The sequence below is a fragment of the Engystomops pustulosus genome, chromosome 7, assembly GCF_040894005.1.
Source record: "Engystomops pustulosus chromosome 7, aEngPut4.maternal, whole genome shotgun sequence".
NCBI classification, from domain to species: domain Eukaryota; kingdom Metazoa; phylum Chordata; class Amphibia; order Anura; family Leptodactylidae; genus Engystomops; species Engystomops pustulosus.
Genome location: NC_092417.1, coordinates 21293321 through 21314071, shown reverse-complemented (window position 1 = coordinate 21314071; position 20751 = coordinate 21293321). Strand labels below are relative to the sequence as shown.

Below are 20751 nucleotides of genomic sequence, written 5' to 3'. Positions count from 1 at the left end.
ATGAACCTATGTTTCAGGGAATTGAATCACATCACTGACTAATGCATTCCATGAAAGAGTTAACCCTCCCAATATAATTCCCATTAGGACACTGGTTGTACTGGTCCCTATCTTAACTGTAAATCATGTCTGGTATATTACTACTATCCAGATATCGGGCCACATGTATCACTCGTTTTTTCTGTTGTTTTTGCGCCTTTTCATTCAGGCGCACCGTTTTTGCGCCATTTTTGCGATTAAACGCCAAACTAGCCGCGCAGCAAAAATAACCAGCCTTCCATCATCTATCTTACCAATCCAGATGTTTTGCTGCGCCTAATGATATTCATCACTTGCAACGTTTTCATTTAGGCGCAAAAACGGGCGCAAAAACACTCCAGCCCGAAGGTGGCGTTATCTGAGAAGAAAGCACTGAGCCCCTGTGCAGAGCATCTCATCCCCAGCAGCAGAGCTCAGCCAGACACTGGAACATATAATAGATACATGAGATACTCTGCAGACACTAGAACATATAATAGATACATTAGATACATTACAGACACTGGAACATATAATAGATACATTAGATACACTGCAGACACTGGAACATATAATAGATACATTAGATACACTGCAGACACTGGAACATATAATAGATACATTAGATACACTGCAGACACTGGAACATATAATAGATACATTACATACACTGCAGACACTAGAACATATAATAGATACATTAGATACTCTGCAGACACTGGAACATATAATAGATACATTAGATACACTGCAGACACTGGTACATATAATAGATACATGAGATACTCTGCAGACACTGGAACATATAATAGATACATTAGATACACTGCAGACACTAGAACATATAATAGATACATTAGATACACTGCAGACACTAGAACATATAATAGATACATTACATACACTGCAGACACTAGAACATATAAGAGATACATTAGATACTCTGCAGACACTAGAACATATAATAGATACATTAGATACTCTGCAGACACTAGAACATATAATAGATACATTAGATACACTGCAGACACTGGAACATATAATACAGACATTAGATACACTACAGACACTGGTACATATAATACAGACATTAGATACACTGCAGACACTAGAACATATAATAGATACATTAGATACACTGCAGACACTAGAACATATAATAGATACATTAGATACACTGCAGACACTGGAACATATAATAGATACATTAGATACACTGCAGACACTGGAACATATAATAGATACATTAGATACACTGCAGACACTAGTACATATAATAGATACATTAGATACACTGCAGACACTGGAACATATAATATATACATTAGATACACTGCAGACACTAGAACATATAATATATACATTAGATACACTGCAGACACTAGAACATATAATAGATACATTAGATACACTGCAGACACTGGAACATATAATAGATACATTAGATACACTGCAGACACTAGTACATATAATAGATACATTAGATACACTGCAGACACTAGTACATATAATAGATACATTAGATACACTGCAGACACTAGAACATATAATATATACATTAGATACACTGCAGACACTGGAACATATAATATATACATTAGATACACTGCAGACACTAGAACATATAATAGATACATTAGATACACTGCAGACACTAGAACATATAATAGATACATTACATACACTGCAGACACTAGAACATATAATAGATACTTTAGATACACTGCAGACACTGGAACATATAATAGATACATTAGATACACTGCAGACACTAGTACATATAATAGATACATTAGATACACTGCAGACACTAGTACATATAATACAGACATGAGATACTCTGCAGACACTGGAACATATAATAGATACATTAGATACATTACAGACACTGGAACATATAATAGATACATTAGATACACTGCAGACACTAGTACATATAATAGATACATTAGATACACTGCAGACACTAGTACATATAATACAGACATGAGATACTCTGCAGACACTGGAACATATAATAGATACATTAGATACACTGCAGACACTGGAACATATAATAGATACATTAGATACATTGCAGACACTAGAACATATAATAGATACATTAGATACATTACAGACACTGCAGACACTAGAACATATAATAGATACATTAGATACACTGCAGACACTAGAACATATAATAGATACATTAGATACATTACAGACACTGGAACATATAATAGATACATTAGATACACTGCAGACACTGGAACATATAATAGATACATTAGATACACTGCAGACACTAGAACATATAATAGATACATTAGATACACTACAGACACTGGTACATATAATACAGACATTAGATACACTGCAGACACTAGAACATATAATAGATACATGAGATGCACTGCAGACACTAGAACATATAATAGATACATTAGATACACTGCAGACACTAGAACATATAATAGATACATTAGATACACTGCAGACACTAGAACATATAATAGATACATTAGATACACTGCAGACACTAGAACATATAATAGATACATTAGATACACTACAGACACTGGTACATATAATACAGACATTAGATACACTGCAGACACTAGAACATATAATAGATACATGAGATACACTGCAGACACTGGTACATATAATAGATACATTAGATACACTGCAGACACTAGAACATATAATAGATACATGAGATGCACTGCAGACACTAGAACATATAATAGATACATTAGATACACTGCAGACACTGGAACATATAATATATACATTAGATACACTGCAGACACTAGAACATATAATATATACATTAGATACACTGCAGACACTAGAACATATAATAGATACATTAGATACACTGCAGACACTAGAACATATAATAGATACATTAGATACACTGCAGACACTAGAACATATAATAGATACATTATATACACTGCAGACACTAGAACATATAATAGATACATTAGATACACTGCAGACACTAGAACATATAATAGATACATTAGATACATTACAGACACTGGAACATATAATAGATACATTAGATACACTGCAGACACTGGAACATATAATAGATACATTAGATACACTGCAGACACTAGAACATATAATAGATACATTAGATACACTACAGACACTGGTACATATAATACAGACATTAGATACACTGCAGACACTAGAACATATAATAGATACATGAGATGCACTGCAGACACTAGAACATATAATAGATACATTAGATACACTGCAGACACTGGAACATATAATATATACATTAGATACACTGCAGACACTAGAACATATAATAGATACATTAGATACACTGCAGACACTGGTACATATAATAGATACATTACATACACTGCAGACACTGGTACATATAATAGATACATGAGATACTCTGCAGACACTGGAACATATAATACAGACATGAGATACTCTGCAGACACTGGTACATATAATAGATACATGAGATACTCTGCAGACACTGGAACATATAATAGATACATTAGATACACTGCAGACACTGGTACATATAATAGATACATGAGATACTCTGCAGACACTGGAACATATAATAGATACATTAGATACACTGCAGACACTGGTACATATAATAGATACATGAGATACTCTGCAGACACTGGAACATATAATACAGACATGAGATACTCTGCAGACACTGGTACATATAATAGATACATTAGATACACTGCAGACACTGGTACATATAATAGATACATTAGATACACTGCAGACACTGGAACATATAATAGATACATTAGATACACTGCAGACACTGGAACATATAATAGATACATTAGATACACTGCAGACACTGGTACATATAATAGATACATTAGATACACTGCAGACACTGGTACATATAATAGATACATTAGATACACTGCAGACACTGGAACATATAATAGATACATTAGATACACTGCAGACACTAGTACATATAATAGATACATTAGATACACTGCAGACACTGGAACATATAATAGATACATTAGATACACTGCAGACACTGGTACATATAATAGATACATTAGATACACTGCAGACACTGGAACATATAATAGATACATTAGATACACTGCAGACACTGGTACATATAATAGATACATTAGATACTCTGCAGACACTAGTACATATAATAGATACATTACATACACTGCAGACACTGGTACATATAATAGATACATGAGATACTCTGCAGACACTGGAACATATAATACAGACATGAGATACTCTGCAGACACTGGTACATATAATAGATACATGAGATACTCTGCAGACACTGGAACATATAATAGATACATTAGATACACTGCAGACACTGGTACATATAATAGATACATGAGATACTCTGCAGACACTGGAACATATAATACAGACATGAGATACTCTGCAGACACTGGTACATATAATAGATACATTAGATACACTGCAGACACTGGTACATATAATAGATACATTAGATACACTGCAGACACTGGAACATATAATAGATACATTAGATACACTGCAGACACTGGAACATATAATAGATACATTAGATACACTGCAGACACTGGTACATATAATAGATACATTAGATACTCTGCAGACACTGGAACATATAATAGATACATTAGATACACTGCAGACACTGGAACATATAATAGATACATTAGATACACTGCAGACACTGGAACATATAATAGATACATTAGATACACTGCAGACACTGGAACATATAATAGATACATTAGATACACTGCAGACACTGGAACATATACAGGGGCGGACTGGGAGTTTAAAGTGGCCCTGGAAAAAACTGTAAAAGTGGCCCCATTCTGTGGGCGGAGTCAAAACAAGTAGGTGTGGCCTTGTGATGTGGGTGGAGTTACTAAACTCCATACAAACTGTTAATAGAAGGTCTAAATCAACATGTACACCGCAGAGAAAGAGACTCATACTGCCTCCTTGTACAGGAATTATACTTCTATTTTAAGAGCACACAACTTAATACTGCCATATATGTACACTAAAAACATACTACAATACCTTCTCCAATAAACAAGAATGTAACTACTATAATACTACTGCCCCTAAGTAAAATATATTGTAATACTGCCCCCTATGTACAAGAATATAACTACTATAATACTGCTCCCTATGTACAAGAATATAACTACTATAATACTGCCCCCTATGTACAAGAATATAACTACTATAATACTGCCCCCTATGTACAAGAATATAACTACTATAATACTGCCCCCTATGTACAAGAATATAACTACTATAATACTGCCCTCTATGTACAAGAATATAACTGCTATAATACTGCCCCCTATGTACAAGAATATAACTACTATAATACTGTCCCCTATGTACAAGAATATAATTACTATAATACTGCTCCCTATGTACAGGAATATAACTACTATAATACTGCCCCCTATGTACAAGAATATAACTACTATTATAGTGCCCTCTATGTACAGGAATATAACTACTATTATAGTGCCCTCTATGTACAGGAATATAACTATTATAATACTGCCCCCTATGTACAGGAATATAACTGCTATAATACTGCCCCCTATGTACAGGAATATAACTACTATAATACTGCCCCCTATGTACAGGAATATAACTACTATAATACTGCCCCCTATGTACAGGAATATAACTACTATAATACTGCCCCCTATGTACAAGAATATAACTACTATAATACTGCCCCCTGTGTACAAGAATATAACTACTATAATACTGCCCCCTATGTACAGGAATATAACTACTATAATACTGTCCCCTATGTACAAGAATATAACTGCTATAATACTGCCCCCTATGTACAGGGATATAACTACTATAATACTGCCCCTATGTACAAGAATATAACTACTTTAATACTGCCCCCTATGTACAAGAATATAACTACTTTAATACTGCCCCCTATGTACAAGAATATAACTACTATAATACTGCCCCCTATGTACAAGAATATAACTACTATAGTACTGCCCCCTATGTACAGGAATATAACTACTATAATACTGCCCCCTATGTACAGGAATATAACTACTATAATACTGCCCCCTATGTACAGGAATATAGCTACTATTACTAGTAGCCAGCACCCCCGCCCCTCCCCCAGTATATAGCCAGCCAACCCCCCGGTATACAGTCAGCGTGCCACCCCAGTATACATCCAACCCACTGTAATATATATATTATATAGCCAGCCCCCCCAGTCCTCCTAGTATATTCAGTCCACCCAATAAACAGCCAGACTGCCCCTGCCACAGTGTACAGCCCCTGCCCCAGTATACAGCCTGCCAGCCCATTGCCCCGGTACACAGCCCATTGCCCCGGTACACAGCCCATTGCCCCGGTACACAGCCCATTGCCCCGGTACACAGCCCATTGCCCCGGTACACAGCCCAGAGCCCCGGTACACAGCCCAGAGCCCCGGTACACAACCCCTGCCCCCGGTACACAACCCCTGCCCCCGGTACACAGCCCCTGCCCCCGGTACACAGCCCCTGCCCCGGTATACAGCCCCTCCATCAGTACACAGACCCTGCCCCAGTATACAGCCCCTGCCCCAGTGTACAGCTCCCTCCTGCCCCCGGTACACAGCCCATTGCCCCAGTACACAACCCATAGCCCCAGTACACAGCCCATAGCCCCAGTACACAGCCCATAGCCCCAGTACACAGCCCAAAGCCCCAGTACACAGCCCATAGCCCCAGTATACAGCCCCTGCCCCCGGTACACAGCCCCTGCCCCCGGTACACAGCCCCTGCCCCCGGTACACAGCCCCTGCCCCCGGTACACAGCCACTGCCCCCGGCAGGGAAGCTCTTTACCCTTAGTGCTCACACAGCACACATGGTCATCCTGCTACATGGGGAAACTTGTCTGTCCTGTCTGCAGCTCCCACTCACTTCTCTTATATCCTGCTACATGGGGACACTACTCTGTACTGTCTCTCCCCCTCTAGCTACTCTTCTATCCTGCTATCACTGCTGGTTTCTACTACTTTTTAAACACTCCTCACTGTTTAGATCCTGTTTGGCCATGCTCAGTTTATTTTATCTCACTGGATTTGATAATAAGTTACTTCATTAGAGAACACAAGACATTGTAGGAACTTTGGGCAGCTTATAACAGACTCATCCTACTATCTCCTCTCTGCTTCTCTGGCCCACCCCAGCATGAGAATGACCCTCACAGCAGAGCCCAGGTGTGTGACACCCAGCACCCAGTGACCTCCTCAGCAGGGGATTCTCTTGGAGGGGATCCCCCAGTGCTGGTCTTCTGCTGCCCCCCCTGTAATTCTGATCAGTATTCTCCTCAGACTCCAGTGTGGTCATCCTGCTACACAGGGCACTTCTCTGTCCTGTCTGCAGCTCCTACTCACGTCTCTTCTATCCTGTTACACGGGGGACAATTCTCTGTTCTGTCTGCAGATCACCACACACTTCTCTTCTATCCTGTATTCTACAGCAATTACACTGCTCTGCTGCTGTACTATACAGGATATACACTGCTCTGCTGCTGTACTATCCTGGGGATACACTGCTCTGCTGCTGTACTATACAGGGGATACACTGCTCTGCTGCTTTACTATACAGGGGATACACTGCTCTGCTGCTGTACTATCCTGGGGATACACTGCTCTGCTGCTGTACTATACAGGGGATACACTGCTCTGCTGCTGTACTATCCTGGGGATACACTGCTCTGCTGCTGTACTATACAGGGGATACACTGCTCTGCTGCTGTACTATACAGGATATACACTGCTCTGCTGCTGTACTATACAGGGGATACACTGCTCTGCTGCTGTACTATGCAGTGGATACACTGCTCTGCTGCTGTACTATACAGGGGATACACTGCTCTGCTACTGTACTATACAGGGGATACACTGCTCTGCTGCTGCACTATACAGGGGATACACTGCTCTGCTGCTGTACTATACAGGGGATACACTGTTCTGCTGCAGTACTATACAGGGGATACACTGCTCCGCTGCTGTACTATACAGGGGATACACTGCTCCGCTGCTGTACTATACAGGGGATACACTGCTCTGCTGCTGTACTATACAGGAGACACACTGCTCTGCTGCTGCACTATACAGGGGATACACTGCTCTGCTGCTGCACTATACAGGGGATACACTGCTCTGCTGCTGTACTATACAGGGGATACATTGCTCTGCTGCAGTACTATACAGGGGATACACTGCTCCGCTGCTGTACTATACAGGGGATACACTGCTCGGCTGCTGTACTATACAGGGGATACACTGCTCGGCTGCTGTACTATACAGGGGATACACTGCTCTGCTGCTGTACTATACAGGGGATACACTGCTCCGCTGCTGTACTATACAGGGAATAAACTGCTCTGCTGCTGTACTATACAGGGGATACACTGCTCTGCTGCTGTACTATGCAGTGGATACACTGCTCTGCTGCTGTACTATACAGGGGATACACTGCTCTGCTACTGTACTATACAGGGGATACACTGCTCTGATGCTGCACTATACAGGGGATACACTGCTCTGCTGCTGTACTATACAGGGGATACACTGCTCTGCTGCAGTACTATACAGGGGATACACTGCTCCGCTGCTGTACTATACAGGGGATACACTGCTCTGCTGCTGTACTATACAGGAGACACACTGCTCTGCTGCTGCACTATACAGGGGATACACTGCTCTGCTGCAGTACTATACAGGGGATACATTGCTCTGCTGCAGTACTATACAGGGGATACACTGCTCCGCTGCTGTACTATACAGGGGATACACTGCTCCGCTGCTGTACTATACAGGGGATACACTGCTCCGCTGCTGTACTATACAGGGGATACACTGCTCTGCTGCTGTACTATACAGGGGATACACTGCTCCGCTGCTGTACTATACAGGGGATACACTGCTCTGCTGCTGTACTATACAAGGGATACACTGCTCTGCTGCTGTACTATACAGGGGATACACTGCTCTGCTGCTGTACTATACAGGGGGATACACTGCTCTGCTGCTGTACTATACAGGGGATACACTGCTCTGCTGCTGTACTATACAGGATATACACTGCTCCGCTGCTGTACTATACAGGGGATACGCTGCTCTGCTGCTGTACTATACAGGGGATACACTGCTCTGCTGCTGTATTATACAGGGGATACACTGCTCTGCTGCTGTACTATACAGGGGATACACTGCTCCGCTGCTGTACTATACAGGGGATACACTGCTCTGCTGCTTTACTATACAGGGGATACACTGCTCTGCTGCTGTACTATACAGGGGATACACTGCTCTGCTGCTGTACTATACAGGGGATACACTGCTCTGCTGCTGTACTATATAGGGGATACACTGCTCTGCTGCTGTACTATACAGGGGATACTCAGCTTTGCTGCTGTACTATACAGGGGATACACTGCTCGGCTGCTGTACTATACAGGGGATACACTGCTCTGCTGCTGTACTATACAGGGAATACACTGCTCTGCTCCTGTACTATACAGGGGATACACTGCTCTGCTGCTGTACTATACAGGGGGATACACTGCTCTGCTGCTGTACTATACAGGGGATACTCTGCTCTGCTGCTGTACTATACAGGGGATACACTGCTCGGCTGCTGTACTATACAGGGGATACACTGCTCTGCTGCTGTATTATACATGGGATACACTGCTCTGCTGCTGTACTATACAGGGGATACACTGCTCCGCTGCTGTACTATACAGGAGATACACTGCTCTGCTGCTGTACTATACAGGAGATACACTGCTCCGCTGCTGTACTATACAGGGGATACACTGCTCGGCTGCTGTACTATACAGGGGATACACTGCTCTGCTGCTGTACTATACAGGGGATACACTGCTCTGCTGCTGTACTATACAGGGGATACACTGCTCTGCTGCTGTACTATACAGGAGATACACTGCTCCGCTGCTGTACTATACAGGGCATACACTGCTCAGCTGCTGTACTATAGAGGGGATACACTGCTCTGCTGCTGTACTATACAGGGGATACACTGCTCTGCTGCTGTACTATACAGGGGATACACTGCTCTGCTGCTGTACTATACAGGGAACACACTGCTCTGCTGCTGTACTATACAGGGGGATACACCTCTCTGCTGCTGTACTATACAGGGGATACACTGCTCTGCTGCTGTACTATACAGGGGATACACTGCTCTGCTGCTGTACTATACAGGGGATACACTGCTCTGCTGCTGTACTATACAGGGGGATACACCTCTCTGCTGCTGTACTATACAGGGCATACACTGCTCAGCTGCTGTACTATACAGGGGATACACTGCTCTGCTGCTGTACTATATAGGGGATACACCTCTCTGCTGCTGTACTATACAGGGGATACACTGCTCTGCTGCTGTACTTTACAGGGGATACACTGCTCTGCTGCTGTACTATACAGGGGATACACTGCTCTGCTGCTGTACTATACAGGGGATACACTGCTCGGCTGCTGTACTATACAGGGGATACACTGCTCGGCTGCTGTACTATACAGGGGATACACTGCTCTGCTGATGTACTAAACAGGGGATACACCGCTCTGCTGCTGTACTATACAGGGGATACACTGCTCTGCTGCTGTACTATACAAGGGATACACTGCTCCGCTGCTGTACTATACAGGGGATGCACTGCTCTGCTGCTGTACTATACAGGGGATACACTGCTCTGCTCTTGTACTATACAGGGGATACACTGCTCTGCTGCTGTACTATACAGGGGATACACTGCTCTGCTGCTGTACTATACAGGGGATACACTGCTCTGCTGCTGTACTATACAGGGGATACACTGCTCTGCTGCTGTACTATACAGGGGATACACTGCTCTGCTGCTGTACTTTACAGGGGATACACTGCTCTGCTGCTGTACTTTACAGGGGATACACTGCTCTGCTGCTGTACTATACAGGGGATACACTGCTCTGCTGCTGTACTATACAGGAGATACACTGCTCTGCTGCTGTACTATACAGGGGATACACTGCTGCTGTACTATACAGGGGATACACTGCTCTGCTGCTGTACTATACAGGGGATACACTGCTCTGCTGCTGTACTATACAGGGGATACACTGCTCTGCTGCTGTACTATACAGGGGATACACTGCTCTGCTGATGTACTATACAGGGGATACACTGCTCTGCTGCTGTACTATACAGGGGATACACTGCTCTGCTGCTGTACTTTACAGGGGATACACTGCTCTGCTGCTGTACTTTACAGGGGATACACTGCTCTGCTGCTGTACTATACAGGGGATACACTGCTCTGCTGCTGTACTATACAGGGGATACACTGCTCTGCTGCTGTACTATAAAGTGGACACACTGCTCTGCAGAAGATCTCAGTGTTGCTTTTTAGTCTACGTCATCTGCAGGCTGGAGTGTTTTTGCGCTTACACGGAAAAAGTTGCTAGTGATGAATTTGGATAGGAAGGATAAATGAGGAAAACTTGGTATTTTTGCTGCGCCTCTAGTTGGGTGTTCAGTTGCAAAACTGGTGCAAAAACATTGCGGCAATATGAAAAGGCGCAAAAACAACTTTATCTATCTATCTATCTATCTATCTCATATCTATCTATCTATCTCCTATCTATCTCATATCTATCTATCTATCTATCTATCTATCTATCTATCTATCTATCTATCTATCTCATATGTATCTATCTCCTATCTATCTATCTATCTATCTCATATCTATCTATCTCATATCTATCTATCTATCTCCTATCTATCTCATATCTATCTATCTATCTATCTATCTATCTCATATGTATCTATCTCATATCTATCTATCTCATATCTATCTATCTATCTATCTATCTCATATCTATCTATCTCATATCTATCTATCTATCTATCTATCTATCTATCTATCTATCTATCTATCTCATATCTATCTATCTATCTCATATCTATCTATCTCATATCTATCTATCTATCTATCTCATATCTATCTCATATCTATCTATCTATCTATCTATCTATCTCATATCTATCTATCTATCTATCTATCTATCTATCTATCTATCTATCTATCTATCTATATATCTATCTCATATCTATCTATCTATCTATCTATCTCCTATCTATCTATCTATCTATCTATCTATCTATCTATCATCTATATGTTATCTATCTCATGTAGATGACGGGTCTGGGATATGTGGATCCCGTGTAGCTGCTGTGGTGTGTAGACTGTGGATGATGTTGGGGGCTGGGGGATGACATAACACATGACTGCTGCGCTGCGTATTGGGAGTTATCGTCTTACACAGCTTTTAAGTTGAGTGTGTTGTTTATACATATAAATGTCTCAGTGATGAGAGATTGATCTGTGATAGAGGATCTACAGCGGAGAAGATCTCCCCGGATCCCGGCTGTCACACACATCCAGTAGTGGCGGAACTGAGGAGAGAGTAGCTAATAAGTCTTAGAAAGACTACAAATTACTACTCTACCTGAAAACTATCATCTCATGTCGCATCTATCTATCTATCTATTTATCTCCTATCTATCTATCTCCTATCTATTTATCTATCTATCTATCTATCTATCTATCTATCTATCTATCTATCTATCTATCTATCTCCTATCTATCTCCTATCTATCTATCTATCTATCTATCTATCTATCTATCTCCTATCTATCTATCCATCTATCTATCTATCTCCTATCTATCTATCTATCTATCTATCTATCTATCTATCTATCTATCTATCTATCTATCTATCTCCTATCTATCTCCTATCTATCTCCTATCTATCTATCTATCTATCTATCTATCTATCTCCTATCTATCTATTTATCTATCTATCTATCTATCTCCTATCTATTTATCTATCCATCTATCTATCTATCTATCTATCTCCTATCTATCTATCTATCTATCTATCTATCTATCTATCTATCTATCTATCTCCTATCTATCTCCTATCTATCTCCTATCTATCTATCTATCTATCTATCTATCTATCTATCTATCTATCTATCTCATATCTATCTATCTATCTATCTATCTATCTATCTATCTATCTATTGAAGAAAGCGGGCAGCACTCCAAATTGTAGTGAAAAAAGGGCTTGAGAAAGGTTTCTAGGGACCGAAACGTCGCTGTTTGATTGCTGACTATGGAATAAAGAACTTACACTTTTTTCACTACAATTTGGAGTGCTGCCCGCTTTCTTCAATATATTGCTGAGGGACCTACGCCCTGTCCCAGGACGCCTGCAGCCACCCCATTTAAATGGTCTGTGCTGCTTGGACTTTCTTTTTTCTATCTATCTATCTATCTATCTATCTATCTCCTATCTATCTATCTATCTATCTATCTATCTATCTATCTATCTATCTATCTATCTCCTATCTATTTATCTATCTATTTTCTATCAATTACATGTTGTCTATCTGTCTATTTAGCAGTATATATAGGGGGTCATTTATCTTAGTCTGATGCGCCTTTTTTTGTTGTATTTTAGTGAGTTTTTGGGTGCATTGTGGTATTTTGCGCCATCTTTTGTGCCTTTTTCCTGCAGTTCGCTGTCTAGCAGTTTCCTGGTTTGCGCCTAATTTTTCTTGGTATTTCTCCTGCTTCCAGATGTTTGCGCCTTACTTCACATTGATGTGCCTATATGGACGCAAATAATTGGGCAAAAACAAGTCCTGACCATGCTTAGGAAAAGCAAGTATGATTTGCGCAACAAAATTACGCCTTTTTTACAAAGACAAAATAGACTCACTAAAGGCGCAAAAAGAGCTTGGGGAAGGGGGAAATAAGATAAATGGCCCCCATAATCTTTTTATCTAGCAATTATTTATTATCTATCAATCAATCACCTGTCTATCCATCTCATATCTATTTATCATGTGTTTATCAATAATCTATTATCTATCGTTTATCCTCCGTTCTGTGTCAGTCCTTTGTTGGTGGCTAGTCCTCTGCTCCCCTCCATGCCGGCCCCTTCCTCGCTATTGATTTTCCATACACAGCCGCATTTCTCTAACATCATATTATTTAATGGACGTCCCCGGGGGTCACACTCATTACTGGCGGCTCTCCTGTCCTGTGCACATTATCCGTGAGGGGCAGCGGCTGCCCCTGGGGCTGTCACTGGGCAGCTGTCACATACCATTTCATGGGTGCCCACATAATTACACATAAAATATATTAGTCGATCATCATAAATAGGCCAAAGGAGTAATGGATGTGACATGAGGGTGGGGCGGACATGGGGGTCATGCCTGGGATCTATGGCCGGGTCTCCACTGCTATTACCTGGTTTATTATACTGTGTGTTCACTATAGCGCCCCCTATTGTCAGAGCAAATCAAAGGGAGGATTAAGACTAAATTGATGCAAATGCTAAAAGGTTTGACCTCAGCAAACCCATCAGTACCCGGATCCATCATGTATGGAGCTCTGGTTACATCTCTATCAATACTAATGAAACTTAGGATTTCCGTCCACATGATGGTGTTTCGGTACATGACAGGCCCTATTGGAAGTTGGGGATGACCATTATATCTCAACCCGTTTCAATGGTTAGTTAGTAGTGAGAAAACGTCTTATGTTGTGTTATGTTGGCAGAGCAATGGAACAATAGACATACTATATGCTGCCGCCATCAACCCTCTACCTACTAGTTCATAGGGTCATTAATTGAGTGTAGAGTTCAGCTTGTTGTCATGTCAATGTGAAAACTGGTTCTCAGACCAGTGGTGGCGAACCAGTGGCACGGGTGCCAGAGGTGGCACTCGGAGCCCTTTCTGTGGGCACCCAGGCCTTCACCCCAACACAGAGTTTGCCAGCTAGGACTTAAGCTTTTATCCTGTGATCCAATACAGCCCAGGACGCGGCATGCTCAGCACTATTTGGCTGCCAGGACTACAGGAGGAGCGAGAAGGTGTGGATAGAGATGGATTGTCATTGGAGCTCCTGCTCAGGGTCCTCTGAGGGAAGACCCTGGAGGGAAGCTACAATCCAAATTTCTACATCATCTTTCTATTGTATTGGTGAACTCAAGACACCAATACGATTAAAACCTGTGATACAGCAGAGATCAATAAGTTACTGCTTACATTGTCATGTTGGCACTTGGCGACATGTAAGTGGGTTATGGTTGTAGTTTGGGCACTCTGTCTCCAAAAGGTTCGCCATCACTGTCTTAGACAGTACAATAAATATATTACATTATCATGATCCCCATGCTTTCAGCTGGTAGTAAAGTGATCCCCTTCCAGTCCAAGAGCCTGTAGCTTGTTGTAGTATCAACTTGTGCACAATGTGAAAACTGCTTATCTTGGCTCCATTGTGAGAACAGATGAATCATTTTGACCATTAAACCTTTTCCTAATTGTTTTTCTAAGGGGATTCTGTTTCAATAGAGGTTCTAGGGCTCTTTCACATTGGCGTTGTTTTTCACGTCCGTGGTTCAGTGATTTCCTCGGATGCTTCAGGTGTTCTCACATTGGCTTGTATCTTCACTGATCCATTATCCGTGGAAAAAATTATGAAACGTCCTATTTTTTTAACTGATGTGGATCACAGAAAACAATAGAAGTCTATGGGGCATATTTACTTACCCGTCCCTTGCGCGATCCCCGCTGTGCGTTGTCCGATGATCATGGACTCCAGCGCGATTCACTAAGATCATTCTCCCGATATCCTGCATGTGTCGCTTCCCCGCTCAGGTCCGCCAGAGTTCACCTTCTTCTTCCTGGTGCATGTAAGTGCATGGCTTGCGACACAAATTCAAATGTTAAATCCCGCACTCAGCCAGAATTCGTCGGATCGCCCAACGGCCCGCCCCTCGATTTGTATTGCATGAAAGCCGGCATGAAATCCGATTGTGTGCGGCACAATCCCCTTTTAAATGCAGCGCAAAACGGTAATTGTTGAAGTTTGTGCTGACATCACAGCTGAAAAACCAGCTGTGATGTTTTCAAAGCAATGTTAAACCTTCAGTTTTTTTTGCGAACACAGAGACAAAACGGATGAATTACGGAGACAAAACCGAAAAAAAAAGGGCGCACAACTGAAGAATAAGGGCTCATTCACATTGGTGTTGATGTTCAGCTTCAGTAGTGTTTTGTCTCTTTTGTGCCTCTGTTTTTCTTCTATTTTGTCTCTGTGTGCACAAAAAAAAAAAATGAAAGTTTAATATTGCTTTGAAACGTAACACTTGGGGGGACATTAATCATAGTGGGTCTCAGCTTCGCCTGTTTTTGCGCCTGGTTTGCTCTTCTTTTTGGCTCCTGATCTATGATGAATCTAGTTCTGCCTTAGTAAATTAGTTTTGGAATTGTCTCATGTCCGATTCATTTGCGCCTAAATTAGCGCCAAATTTTTCTCAAATTGTTAGATCTCATTTGTGAGCAATAATGAAAGGAGACTGAGAAAATGTGACAGAACGTTCAGGGCTTCATCTCTGCACAAAAAACTATCATTGTGATGTAACTGCAGGGACTAAAAGTTACAGAGATGTAAAAAAAAATTAATTCTTGCTGAAATGAGTCTTTGCCTTTTTTATTATAATTTACATGAAATGGAGTCTGATAATATTCTCAGATCTGTACAATAAGACAATAATCACTCCCAGAGATGATCCCATAGACAATGATGAAGTCGTTACTGGAGAAATTTTACATTATAAAACTGCTCCGAAGTATTTTCCATGTTGCATGGAGGGAATTTTTCATTTGGGAACCTAAAATGTATGTTTTTAGTAATGAAAAGGGAAGTTTTTTGGAAGTGCACCTGCTCAGAGTAGATGCATTTCTGCGCCTTTTTAGGCGCAAATGTGTGATAGATCCTGTGCAAACATCTGTATAGGACGCACTCACTATGTCAGATATGGCGCAGGGACTCAAAACCACTAAGTGCCGAACTTTGCCGTGCAAGATTTTTGCGCTAAAAGGCGCTCAAAACAGACTATGATTAATGTCCCCCGTGGTCTTTCAGTCCTATCAGTGAAAAAACGGTTGTTTCATCCGTTTTTTTGCGCACCCATAGACTTCCATGGGCTTCCCTGATGCGCAGTCATGAAAAAAATAGGACATGTTTCATAATTTTTTTCCCCGGATTACTGGAAATACAAACGAATGTGAAAACACCTATAGAAATCCACGACTTTGTAAGGCGTCCGTGGAAATCACAGAACCACGGACGTGACAATCAACGCCAATGTGAAAGAGGCCTGAGACTGTCATTTTATGAATTAACCATCTCCCTGCTAATAATCAGAAGGTGATTTAGTTTCCATGGAGGCGTTTTTTTTTCTTTCGTTTTGTCAGTAAAGCAGCATGAAAACTTCTTATCTTGGTTGGAGCAGGACAATAGACCAGTCACGTGACTATTAACCCTCCGCTTACCAGTGGTGATAAAGCGATGCTATTACACTGAGGTTCTGGAGTGTGGCATCTTGTAATTTCAACAAAAGGCCAATGTGAAATCTGCTTGTCTCAATCTGTGCAAAATAATTTGTGACTTTATTGATAATGTTCTGAATTCTAGTGTTAATAAATGTACAGTATTTTCAATCAGAATGCAAGAAACCTGTCATTGTATCAGTAACCCTCTACATTCTACTTATAATAAACTAATTCGGTTTTAATGAGAACTGGTATTGGCTTCAATGGGTTTTAATGGTGGACATTTATCAGAAGTTTCTGAGGTAAAACAGTTCTAATTGCCCATGGAAACCAATCAGAGATCGGCTTTATGTTTCAAAACAGCTGTGGGAAAATGAAAGCTGAGCTCTGATTGGTTGCCTTGGGCAATTAGAACATTTCTGCTGTCAGACACCTCTGATAAATCTCCCTCAATGAGAACTGAGTCTTAGGGCTCTTTGCCATTGGCGCGTGTGTTCAGCTTCAGTTGCGCTTTGTGTTGCAGTTGCGTTTTGTCTTTGTCGTGTCTCTGTTTTTCTTCCATTTTGTTTCTGTGGCAGAAAAAAAATGTGAAGGTTTCACATTGCCTTGAAAGCATCACACCTTGGTTTACAGCCTCATCTGTTTCATCTAGTGCCTTCCGTGATCTGTATCCGTGTAAAAAATAGGTCATTTTTGTCACAGACAGTGGATCAGTGAAAATACAAGCCAATGTGAAAACGCCCATTGAAATCAATGGCTTTGTGAGGCATCTGTGGAAATTACTGAACCACGAACGTGAAACTCAACGCCAATGTGAAAGAGCCTAATTTGCTTTTGAGGAAAGCTGGTAGAAGGGTCTGGAGTATATTTTTTATAGGTGTACAGGCAGTCCCTGGGTTACATACAAGATAGGTTCTGCAGGTTTGTTCTTAAGTTGAATTTGTATGTAAGTCGGAACTGTATACTTTATAATTGTAACCCAGTCAAAATTATTTTGGTCTCTGTGACAATTGGATTTTAAAAATGTTGGATTGTCATAAGAACCAGGATTAACAATAAATCTTAATTACAGACACCTGTGATAACTGTTACAGCTGATTATTGTAGCCTAGGGCTAAAGTACAGTGAACTACCAATATCCAGAGGTCCGTTTGTAACTAGGGGTCATCTGTAAGTCGGGTGTTCTTAAGTAGGGGACCGCCTGTATTGGTATTGATGTCAACATAAGGGCAATGTGAAATCTACTTATCTTGGTTTTGGAACTATACCTGTCATTTTATTATTAACTCTCTCCCTTCTTCTTAAATGAGAGTTTAATGAAGTTAAATAGAGAGTCAGGACTCTAACCTCTTCTGTTGTCAGCAAGTGGCCAGTGTAACGACTGCTTATCTTGGGTTAGACAGTGCAACCTGTGATTCTATTAGTAACTCTCCACATTCTAGTGATAATAAATGAAGTAATGAGAACTGATAGAAGAGTCTTGAGTGTAGTATTAACTGTTATCAACAAAAGGCCAATGTGAAAGCTGCTTATCTTGCTTTAGACAATACGCGTGTCATTTTAATCATGAAAGGGAACCTGTCATCAGGAATGGGATTTTTAGCTTGTGACAGGTTCCAATAGCCTATGCTATGCTGATTTTATAAATGCCTTTGTCAGCATTCTGAATCATTTCAATAGTTTATATAAGTTTAATTCACATTACCTGGCTCCCTGCCAGCATCTCGTGTCAGGGATCAACAGCATTTTGCAGGCGAGTCACAGGGAGTGGACAGCGACAGCATGTGTGTGCCTGTGTCAGTCATGTGCATGTGCAGGGGAGGGAGGGCGGTGGTGTGGAGAAGAGGAACAATGAATGAGGAGACACAGGCACACACAGGCTGCATCTGCCTTTCCCCCACTGGGACTCACTACACACTGCTGACAGGGAGCCAGGTAATGTGAATTAAAATTAATGCTGACAAGGCATTTTTAAAATCAGTATAGCATTAGGCTTTTGGAACTTGTCACCAGCTTAAAAATGACATTCCTGGTGACAGGTTTGACCCTCGGCCTTCTAGAGATGGTCAAGTGATTATGATTCAATGAGATCTTACAGTATAAAAGATGGTGGAGTATAAGCTCTTATGTTGCCAGCAAGCAGCCAGTGTGAGACCTGCTCATCTTGGTTCTGGCAGTGCAATAAACCTGTCATTTTATTGTTAACCCTCAACATCCTAATGATAATAAGCAAATCCAGTTTCAATGAGAGTTGGTAGAATAGACTGGAGCAGTGGCGTAACTTGAAGCTGATGGGCCATAGTGCAAAGTTTGTGCCAGGGCCCGACTATAATGTAAGGTTTATAGTACTAGTCTTCTCCTACGGGAAAGTGACACCTTTTGGGCCCCCAAAGCCTCTTGGCCCCGGTTGTGACCGCACCCCCTGCACCCCCTCAAGTTACGCCCCTGGTCTGGAGTACACTTCCTTTTGTTGTTAGCACGCGGCAGTGTAACAACTGCTTATCTTGGCTCAGGCAGGGCAACATACCTGTGATATTATCACTAACCCTCTCCCTTCTAGGGTCGGGAAGTAAGAGTTCTCCTTAAAGAGACTGACAATTAGGGCCACCTTAGGCGTGTGGAGACGTATAGCCATGGATGCTCCACTAGGGGGATTCTGGGAAAACGTTTTCCAGGATGGGATAAGGAAAACCACGCCTACCTCGTAAGGCATCCTCTCCCTTCTAGTCATACTAAAGTAATTCCGTCTCAATGAGACCCGGTAGAAGAGATGAGGGTGTAGCTTCTTTTAGTGTCAGTAAGTGGCCAATGTGAAAGCCGCTTATCTTGGCTCAGGCAGTATTATAAACCTGCCATTTTATTAATAACCCTTTGCCTTATAAAGGGTTTCACGTCGGAGAGTCATGGAAGAGACAGAGACAAGTTGTAAGATCAGTCTACATCTGTTACTTACCGATTCTTTGGACAAAAACTTTATCAAATCTGGCAATTCCAGGAAGGTGCAAGCTACTCGGTGGCTTTCGTCCCCAGCCCATCCAGTCAGGGACAGTCCATTACGTCGTCACCTGTCCTCCCTGTGGTCCATAAATGAATAGATCCCCTGTTAGCAGCTCTGCTCCTGCGTTTCTTTATTAATTACATGAAGGACGTCGGCTCTTTGATCTTTCATGAGTCTGAGGAGATAGAGACAGCAAGGTCTTTAACCAATTACATCTTCAGGAGAACAGCATGTCTTCCATTAGTTACTGCTTTACAGCTCC

At 41.5% G+C, this 20751-nt stretch overlaps 1 protein-coding gene and 1 long non-coding RNA gene across 2 annotated transcripts in view; one reads left to right on the top strand and one right to left on the bottom strand.

The window, feature by feature from the left end:
* Nucleotides 1-20751, top strand: part of NTRK1 (neurotrophic receptor tyrosine kinase 1) — an 83009-nt gene that overhangs the window by 5916 nt on the left and 56342 nt on the right. The window lies entirely within an intron of this gene.
* The window catches only part of LOC140069389 (uncharacterized), a 34877-nt gene continuing 34639 nt past the window's right edge, over nucleotides 20514-20751 (bottom strand). Inside the window, exon 3 of the long non-coding RNA XR_011848784.1 lies at nucleotides 20514-20664. This is a non-coding gene — a long non-coding RNA (uncharacterized lncRNA). The remainder of the gene's footprint in view (nucleotides 20665-20751) is intronic.